The sequence below is a fragment of the Lepus europaeus genome, chromosome 11, assembly GCF_033115175.1.
Source record: "Lepus europaeus isolate LE1 chromosome 11, mLepTim1.pri, whole genome shotgun sequence".
NCBI classification, from domain to species: domain Eukaryota; kingdom Metazoa; phylum Chordata; class Mammalia; order Lagomorpha; family Leporidae; genus Lepus; species Lepus europaeus.
In genome coordinates, this window is record NC_084837.1 from 67,079,766 (window position 1) to 67,088,548 (window position 8,783).

Below are 8,783 nucleotides of genomic sequence, written 5' to 3' on the forward strand. Positions count from 1 at the left end.
GGAACTTAATCAGGAGGGTGATGCAAGAATCTAATAAAACTAATAAAGATTCCTATTGATGATAGGAATAGAAAAGGGTAGACAAAGGTTTAGATAAGCTGGTAGCACATGGGTTTCTTTTCTTTTCTTTCTTTTTTCTTTTTTTTGACAGGCAGAGTGGACAGTGAGAGAGAGAGAGACAGAGAGAGGTCTTCCTTTATTGTTGGTTCACTCCTCAATGGCCTCTGCGGCTGGTGCGCTGAGGACGGCGCACCGCGCTGATTCGAAGCCAGGAGCTTCTCCTAGTCTCCCATGCGGGTGCAGGGCCCAAACACTTGGGCCATCCTCCACTGCACTCCAGGCCACAGCAGAGAGCTGGACAGGAAGAGGAGCGACCAGGACAGAATCCGGCACCCCGACAGGGACTAGAACCCGCTGTGCCAGCGCCGCAGGCAGAGGATTAGCCTATTGAGCCGCGGAGCCAGCTCATGGGTTTCTAACTCATATTATATTCAACATGAAAACACACTATTTGAATATTACCCATGATTATAGAGGCAATTCTGAATTTTTTTTTTTTTTTTTTTGACAGGCAGAGTGGACAGTGAGAGAGAGAGAGACAGAGAGAAAGGTCTGCCTTTTGCCGTTGGTTCACCCTCCAATGGCCGCCGCGGTAGCGCGCTGCGGCCGGCGCACCGCGCTGTTCCGATGGCAGGAGCCAGGTGCTTCTCCTGGTCTCCCATGGGGTGCAGGACCCAAGGACTTGGGCCATCCTCCACTGCACTCCCTGGCCTCAGCAGAGAGCTGGCCTGGAAGAGGGGCAACCGGGACAGGATCGGTGCCCCGACCGGGACTAGAACCCGGTGTGCCGGCGCCGCAAGGCGGAGGATTAGCCTAGTGAGCCGCAGCACCGGCCGCAATTCTGAATTTTAACAGACTCTTACAATGATTGATTTAACCAAAAGCACAAAAGCATGCAAATGAAGGAGGGATGAATGACAGGAATGGCAGGAAGGGTGGCCTGTAGGGTAAGCACAACTTTCTTGAAGATCACCTAAGGGATTTACTTGACTGTCCTGAATGGAGTCTGATGTGTCTGGATAGAATTAGATCTAATCCACACAGCAGGACTCACCAGCCTCTATTCTTTAAATTCAATCAATTCAATTCAACAAGTTATTTATTGAGCACCATATATTACACTCCACTACTTAAGATAACAAGCTATCCATTTATATGTGGCACAAGAAAAAAAAAATTAGAAAGTAAGTGCCTAAGGTATGACAAAGACAAAACATTTCTGAAACCCAGAAAGCATGTTCCAATCTCAGGGCATTGGCTTGGGCTTTCCCCTCCGACTGGCACACTCACCCTCTTCCCCTCCAATTCTTCTGACTCCTACTCATCCCTCAGGTTTCAGCTGTGATGTCACTTCATCAGAGAGGCCTCCATGCTTCTCTTTTGTAAAATATGAAGTATGCATATTGGTCTTGGCCCCTGGTCCATGCCACAGAGCTCCTAAATGCTTTGGAATTTCCTGGGTGTTAGGATCCTCTTTTGCCCTAATGAAGCAGTTCTTGCTGGGCTTCTGGATGGGGGCTAGTCATCAGAAAGAGTGTCTTTGATTATAAATTTGGAGTTTTCACTCCCTATCCCCATTTCCAGAGAGTGGAGAAGGGCTAGAAATGGGAGTTAATAGGTCATACATAAGTAAGGAAGACTCCATAAAAATACCTGAACTATGGGGCTTGGGGGGTTTCTGAGAAACACATCTATGTGCCAAAAGGAGGATACATCCCAGCTCTGTGGGACAGAACTCAGGGACCCTTCCAGACCCCCTCCTTTGTAGCTCTCCAACTGGTTGTTGATCTGTTTCCTTTATTATATCCTTTACAAGTAAACAAACAAATATAAATAAACTGCTTCCTTGAGTTTTCTGAGCTGTTCTAGTAAATTAACATTAATTTAAAGTAAATTAAATTAAATTAAGAGGGAATCATGGGAACCCCAGATAATAGGCAGTCAGTCAAAGGCACAGACTACAACTTGGAACTTGTGATTGGCATCTGAAGTGGCAGTAGTACTGAGCCCTCAACCTGTGGGTTCTGACGCCATCTCCAGGAAGACAGTGGTAGGACTGGATTTAATCTGAAGACATCCAGGGGGTGTCTACCACTGAATTGCTGGTTGTGTGGGGAACACTTCCCCACAAATCTGGTGTCAGAAGTGCTTTGATGATTAGTTAATAAGAGTAGGAAAAATATTTTGCTCTTTTCCTTATCCTTTTAAAAAAGAATTATTTATTCATATTTGAAAGGCGGAGATACAGAGAAGAGAGAGACAGAGAGAGAGATCTTTCATCTGCTGGTTCACTCTCCAAATGGCCACAGCAGCCAAAGGCAGGAGCCAGGAGCTTCTTCCTGGTCTCCCATGTGGGTGCAGGGGTCAAAGGGTTTCAGTCATCTTCCACTGCTTTCCCAAGTGCATTAGCAGGGAACCAGATAGGAAAGGGAGCAGCCAGGACTTGAACTGGTGTCCATAGGGGATGCCGGCACTGCAGGTGGAGGCGTAGACTTCTATACCACAGTGCCAGCCCCCATTTTTCCCCTATCCTTAATACCTATGTAAATTAGTCCTTTTCTGTTTATTTCTTTCATAGCATCTTCATTACCTTTAATTATATGGGTTATTTACTTTTTTGATTCCTTTAATGTGTGACTTCATGAGGGCAGGAATTACAGGTTGAATGGTTCTCTTTTTGTTTCTGTTTTCATGCATGTGTGTATTTGGAAGGCAGAGTAACAGAGAGCGAGAAGGAGAGACAGAGAGAGAATTTTCCATCCACTGGTTCACTCTCCAAATGGCTGCTACAATTGGGCCTGGGCCAGGTGAAAGCCAGGAGCCAGAAGCTTCATCTGGGTCTCCCATGTGGGTGCAGGTACCCAGAGATTTGGGGCATCTTCTGCTGCTTTCCCAGGCTCATTAGCAGAGAGCTGGATCAGAAGTACAGCAGCTGGGACTCCAACCAGTGCCCACATGGGATACTGGTGCTGCAAACCACAGCTTAACCTGCTGTACCCACAGCATTAGCCCAAGTTGACTGGTTTTATCACCACAGACTTAGCCTCTGGTACAGCATCTAGCATGAAGTAGATGCTCAATAAAAACTTATTTAATAAATAACAAGCATTGTATATGTTAGCTGAACCATGTGAACCAACATCATAGGGGAAATTATCCTAGTGTTAACTTCTAAGAAATGATGAATTAGCAGCTTCCTGACAGTCTGTAAGAACAGATTTACACAATAATGCTCTGTGAACTTCAGCCTAGAGGTTATTTATAGTCTAGCAAATGTTTTCATCCCTCTTTCCCTATCTCTAAGTCTTTTTAGAATAATTCTAGCTTGGATACATGAGAAAGATGTAAAATTCTACAAAATAGTTATAACGATAGCCTGTTGTAAAGGATTTTCAATACATACTTTAAGAACACCTGATGGTGGGGGCTGGTATTGTGGCATAGCAGCGCCAGCATCCCAAATGGGTGCCAGTTGGAGTCCTGGCTGCTCCACTTCTGATCCAGCTCTCTGCTAATGCACCTTGGAAAGCAGAGGAAGATAGCCCAAGTCCTTGGGGTCCTGCACTCATGTAGATGACCTGGAAGAAGCTCCTGGCTCCTGACTTTGGATCAGCTCAGCTCTGGCCATTGAGGCCATCTGGAGAGTGAACCAGCAGATGGAAGATCTCTCTCTGTGTGTGTGTGTGTGTGTGTGTCTCCCTCTCTCTGTCTCTATAACTCTGTCCTTTAAATAAATAAATAAATAAACAAACAAATAAATAAATAAGAACACCTGATGGCATGCTAGGTATCTGTGGAAATAAATAACTTGATACAACTGTATGAATATGCAACATTTAAAAATCATGCTTTCTCAAGTGTGGTTCATTGCTAATGCTAAAATGTTAGGGTTGAATGAATATGGAAACATACAAAGATTAGCATTCATTGATCTACAGGTGATTCATGCTACTGGCTCAACCATTTTCTTTAGATTTTCATAATTATGCTATGTTTCATGTATTGAAATATATTTAATACATAATATTATTGATGCTGAAGGGACAAAAACATGTATCATTACTATTCTAAGAAAGAAGCATATTTCAATTATTTCTTTTGAATTCTAGATGTACTGCTAAAATTCAATATTAGATTGTAACCTTGAACACAGGAACTGAAATTGAGGGAAGCAATTCGTTACATATATCTCTTTGGGAAAAATCTCATAAAAGTTTTGTGTATCAAAGCTCATTTGAAACAATTCAAAACGAGAAATGTTACTATCATACAGCAAGATGAATTCTGTTTGGATTTTGGTCTACCACTACATTTTGTATTAGGAGAGTCTCATTTTTATATTTATCATAAAAATTAAATTTTAACTGGGAAATTTATTTCTATATGACCTGAGGCATTTAGAAGTTATATGAAAAAATGTCAGTTATTGCTGGAGTCTGAACATTTGTGTCCCCCACAAAATGCATGTTGAAATTCTAACCCTCAAGAGAACAGTATTAAGACGTAGAGCCTTTGGGTCACGAGAGTGAAGTCCTCATGAATGAGATTAATGACCTTAAAAGGCCTGAGAGATACAGCTCAATTCACAATAGCTGAGATATGGAATCAACCCAAATGTCCACCAACTAAAGACTGGATAAAAAAATTATGAGACATGGACACTATGGAATATTATACAACAGTTAAAAAAAAAAGAAAGAAATCTTGGGGCTGGTGCTGTGGCATAGTCGGTAAAGCCTCCACCTGCAGTGCCAGCATCCCATGTGGGTGCAGGTTCGAGTCCGGACTGCTCCACTTCTGATCCAGCTCTCTGCTATGGCCTGGGAAAGCAGTGGAAGATGGCCCAAGTCCTTGGGCCTCTGTACCTTCGTGGGAGACCCGGAAGAAGCTCCTGACAGTTCTGGCCATTGCAGCCAACTGTGCAGTGAACCAGCAGATGAAAGACCTCTCTCTCTCTCTCTCCCTCTCTCTGCCTCCCCTTCTTTCTCTGTGTGTAATTCTGACTTTCAAATAAATATATATTTACAAAAAAAGGAAATTGTCATTTGCAACAAAATGTATGAAACTGGAAAATATCATAGTTAGTGAAATAAGCCAGACCCCAAAGAACAAATACTGTATCTTCTCCCTGACCTGTGATAACTAATAGAGCACCTAAAAGGTAATCTAGAAGTGAAATTGACACTTTGAGATGTGACACCTTTGAACAGCCCGCTTCTCTCCTATTGAGAACAGGTTTTTTTTTTTCATACTATTTGTTGAACTCTTTAGTTAGTATAGAATAAATATTGAAAACGGAAAATTGAAATTGAAAATGGATCTTAGTAAAAAATAAGAATGGGAATAGGAGAGGAAGGAGGAAGAAAGGTGGGAGTGTAGGTGGGAGGGCAGGTACAGCAGGAAGAAAAACTATGTCCCTAAAGTTGTACTTATGCAATGCATGAAGCTTGTATTTCTTAAGTAAAAGTTTTCTGGGTGGCGGGATTCTGAGAGAGAAAGCTAGTCCTTTCCATAATTTAGAACACAGTGGCAAGCTGTTGTCTATGAATTAGAAAGTGGTTCCCCACCAGACACAGAATCTGCCAGTGTCTTGATTGTTTACTTCCCAGCTTTGAGAACTATAAGAAACGTTTGTTGTTTATAAGGTAGCCAGTTCAAGGTATTTTGTGTCAGCAATCCAAACAGACTAAGACACTAAATAGAGACAACAAATGGTTTCATACAGCTGGGTGTGAATGTTGGGAAATCTAATGGAAACCACAATTGAGAATACTTGTATTTCCTAACAGTCCTGTCCTCTGCAGGGTTCTGACTCCCTCTAGTGGTTCAACCTTTTGGTGCCTTAACTGGTACTCTCCAATTCACAAAATTAGCGAATTTGGGGTTATGTTACAGACAAATAAGCTGAAGAACCACATAACTGCCATTAGAATGGTTTTCTGCAAGATAAGATTGTGTCACTGACTGCTATGATAAACATAGCATTCAAGTTGTTGAAATAATGATATTGCCGGGGCCGGCGCTGTGGCTCACTTGGTTAATCCTCTGCCTGCGGCGCCAGCATCCCATATGGGCGCCAGGTTCTAGTCCCGATTGCTCCTCTTTCAGTCCAGTTCTCTGCTGTGGCCCAGGAAGGCAGTGGAGGATGGCCCAAGTGCTTGGGCCCTTGCACCCGCATGGGAGACCAGGAGAAAGCATCTGGCTCCTGGCTTTGGATCGGCATAGTTCCGGCCATAGTGGCATTTGAGGGGTGAACCAATGGAAGGAAGACCTTTCTCTCTGTCTCTCTCTCTCTCTGTCTATAACTCTACCTGTCAAAAAAAAAAAAAAAAAAAAGAAAGAAAAAAAGAATGATATTGCCAATGATCTGACCTAAGGAACACAATGGATTTTAGTGGCTGATTAGAAAAAAAGTTATAGTTTTGCTTTGAGTGAGCAGTTAAGAGCTGAGGGTGCAGGATCAGGATTCCTTGTTGCTTTTGTTTATGATTTAATCTAAGGACTGGACCTTTTAGGGGGAGGGTGAAGTGACTATTCAGTGCATATACTGGTCCTATTAGAGGATTCTCATTTGATCTTGTATAAAATCAACCTCTCAGACAATCCAAAGCAACATGCTATTTCCTCCAAATCACAGTCCTAATATCACAGCCACCATCTGTAATTCAAACCAATGCAGTAAACTTTAAGACTGATTTAACTTGGCTGTGTCCAAATACTGACAGTCTATGGTCACAAAAGGCTTCCATAGCCTTGGCAGCCCATGACAAGAGCCTCGGATGATGTCACTGACGTCATAAAAAAGGAGTGTTAATTGTTAAAGGAACAACAGTAGTCACTGTGCACTTACTCCCCAGGTAGGACCTCTGTCCCTATTGAATTGTAATATGAGAATCGACTGCAAATTCTCTCTCCAAACTGTACTCTATATGTTGTGTGTGGGTGTGGGGGCAAATTGTTGAAATCTATGATTAGCATGGAGTTGATCCTCTGTATATAAAGTCATACTAAAAATGATCCATAATGGGCTAGTGCCGTGGCTCACAAGGCTAATCCTCTGCCGGTACTCCGGATTCTAGTCCTGGTTGGGGCACCGGTTCTGTCCCAGTTGCTCCTCTTCCAGTCCAGCTCTCTGCTGTGGCCTGGGAAGGTAGTGGAGGATGGCCCAAGTGGTTGGGCTCTGCACCTGCATGGGAGACCAGGAGGAAGTACCTGGCTCCTGGCTTTGGATCGGCGCAGTGTGCCGGCCGTAGCAGGAGTGAACCAATGGAAGGAAGACCTTTCTCTCTGTCTCTCTCTCTAACTCTGCCTGTCAAAAAAAAAAAAAAAGATCCATAATGAAGAAGGAGATGGGAAAGGGAATGGGAGATGGGATGGGAGCGGGGTGAGGGGTATGAGGGAAAGAACCACTATATTCCTGAAGTTATACCTATATAAAAATGCATTAATTAAATTAAAAAAGACTGATTTAACTCTATTTGCCTCCCTATATTTGTTTCCCTATGCTGCTTTCAGTTATGCCCCTTGCTATGTTTTTCACATGCTCAACATATGGCTGGGAAGACTCTTAAGTTGATTGCATTAAACTTCTGCTTCTTGGCCAGTTCTGCCATAGATATAGATATATTTATCTAATGTATAAGCATAGATATTTATTTATCTATGCCATATAGATATATATTCATATCTATATATATCAGACATATATCTACTTCTATCTATATATCATGTATAGCTATAAATTTACCTACTCTTCTACATAACAGTTCTTTACACATTTAAGACCATTTTCATGTCCTCATTTATGTCTTCTTTCCCTTTCTAGATACTCAAAGCTTCTTGGAACTGGAATAAAAGAGACTTCATAAAGTACTGGTATCATGACAGAATACCTTTATATGCATTTTACTCACATTTCCAGAGGTCAGTAAAAGTGATGGCTTTTTGTTTCAGAAAATGCAAAATTGTTATTGAAAAAGTCTGAACACCAAAGAAAACAGAAGCCAATGTGTTTAGAAGAAAGAAAAAAATAGGAAGCAAAGGGTGACTTACCCACTTCAGACTCTTCTCTTGCTAAGCTATTTTCTGATTTAAGTTGTTCCAGCACTGAAACCAGGAAAGTACAGTGGAGGCCAGACAAGTTTTCTGTGAAGTCTAGAAGTCTGTCACAATGTCCGCCACTGAATTTGGACAGAAGGAGACCTGGGATTAGCAGTGGTCTTAAGATCCCAGATCCAACAGTATTTCCCATTGATGTTGCCATACAGTCTGCAACTGATTATTTGTATAGATAGAAAAACAAAACAGCTAGCCTCCCAGTAACCTAAGCATCCTATCTATAAGCCAATTTTGTCTCATAAGTTTGCAGGGTAGGTGGAAAAAGAGGTAGAAAGATGTGAATAGAATAAAAACCAAACCAAAAAAAAAAAAAAAAACTGGTTCTTTTTGACAAGAATTAAAAGGGACAGGAAATATATTCTAGATGATAATGAAGAAAAAGGAAGAGCTTGTGTGTGGGGGAGGGGGGCAGAGAGCAAAAAGCTGAAAGCAGGTAGAAAAAGAACAGGAAGCAGTTGTTTTAACAAGGTAGACAGGCATGGTCTCTAGTACAAGATTTACTACCTCTGCGCCCCAAATAGGCATGGACAGAAGCAGTGATTAAGTTGTTGCCATTCAAAGGAGTAATTCAGGAATCAGAACAAACACACTGCTGTTGCATAACT

General features: G+C 42.1%; 1 protein-coding gene across 4 annotated transcripts in view; it reads right to left on the reverse strand.

The window, feature by feature from the left end:
* GATM (glycine amidinotransferase) overlaps nucleotides 1–8,783 on the reverse strand; it is a 53,526-nt gene that overhangs the window by 44,077 nt on the left and 666 nt on the right. For all 4 annotated transcript variants that reach the window (XM_062205835.1, XM_062205832.1, XM_062205834.1 and 1 more), the window contains exon 2: nucleotides 8,113–8,240. The gene's annotated coding sequence lies outside the window, so the exon portion shown is untranslated. The remainder of the gene's footprint in view (nucleotides 1–8,112; nucleotides 8,241–8,783) is intronic.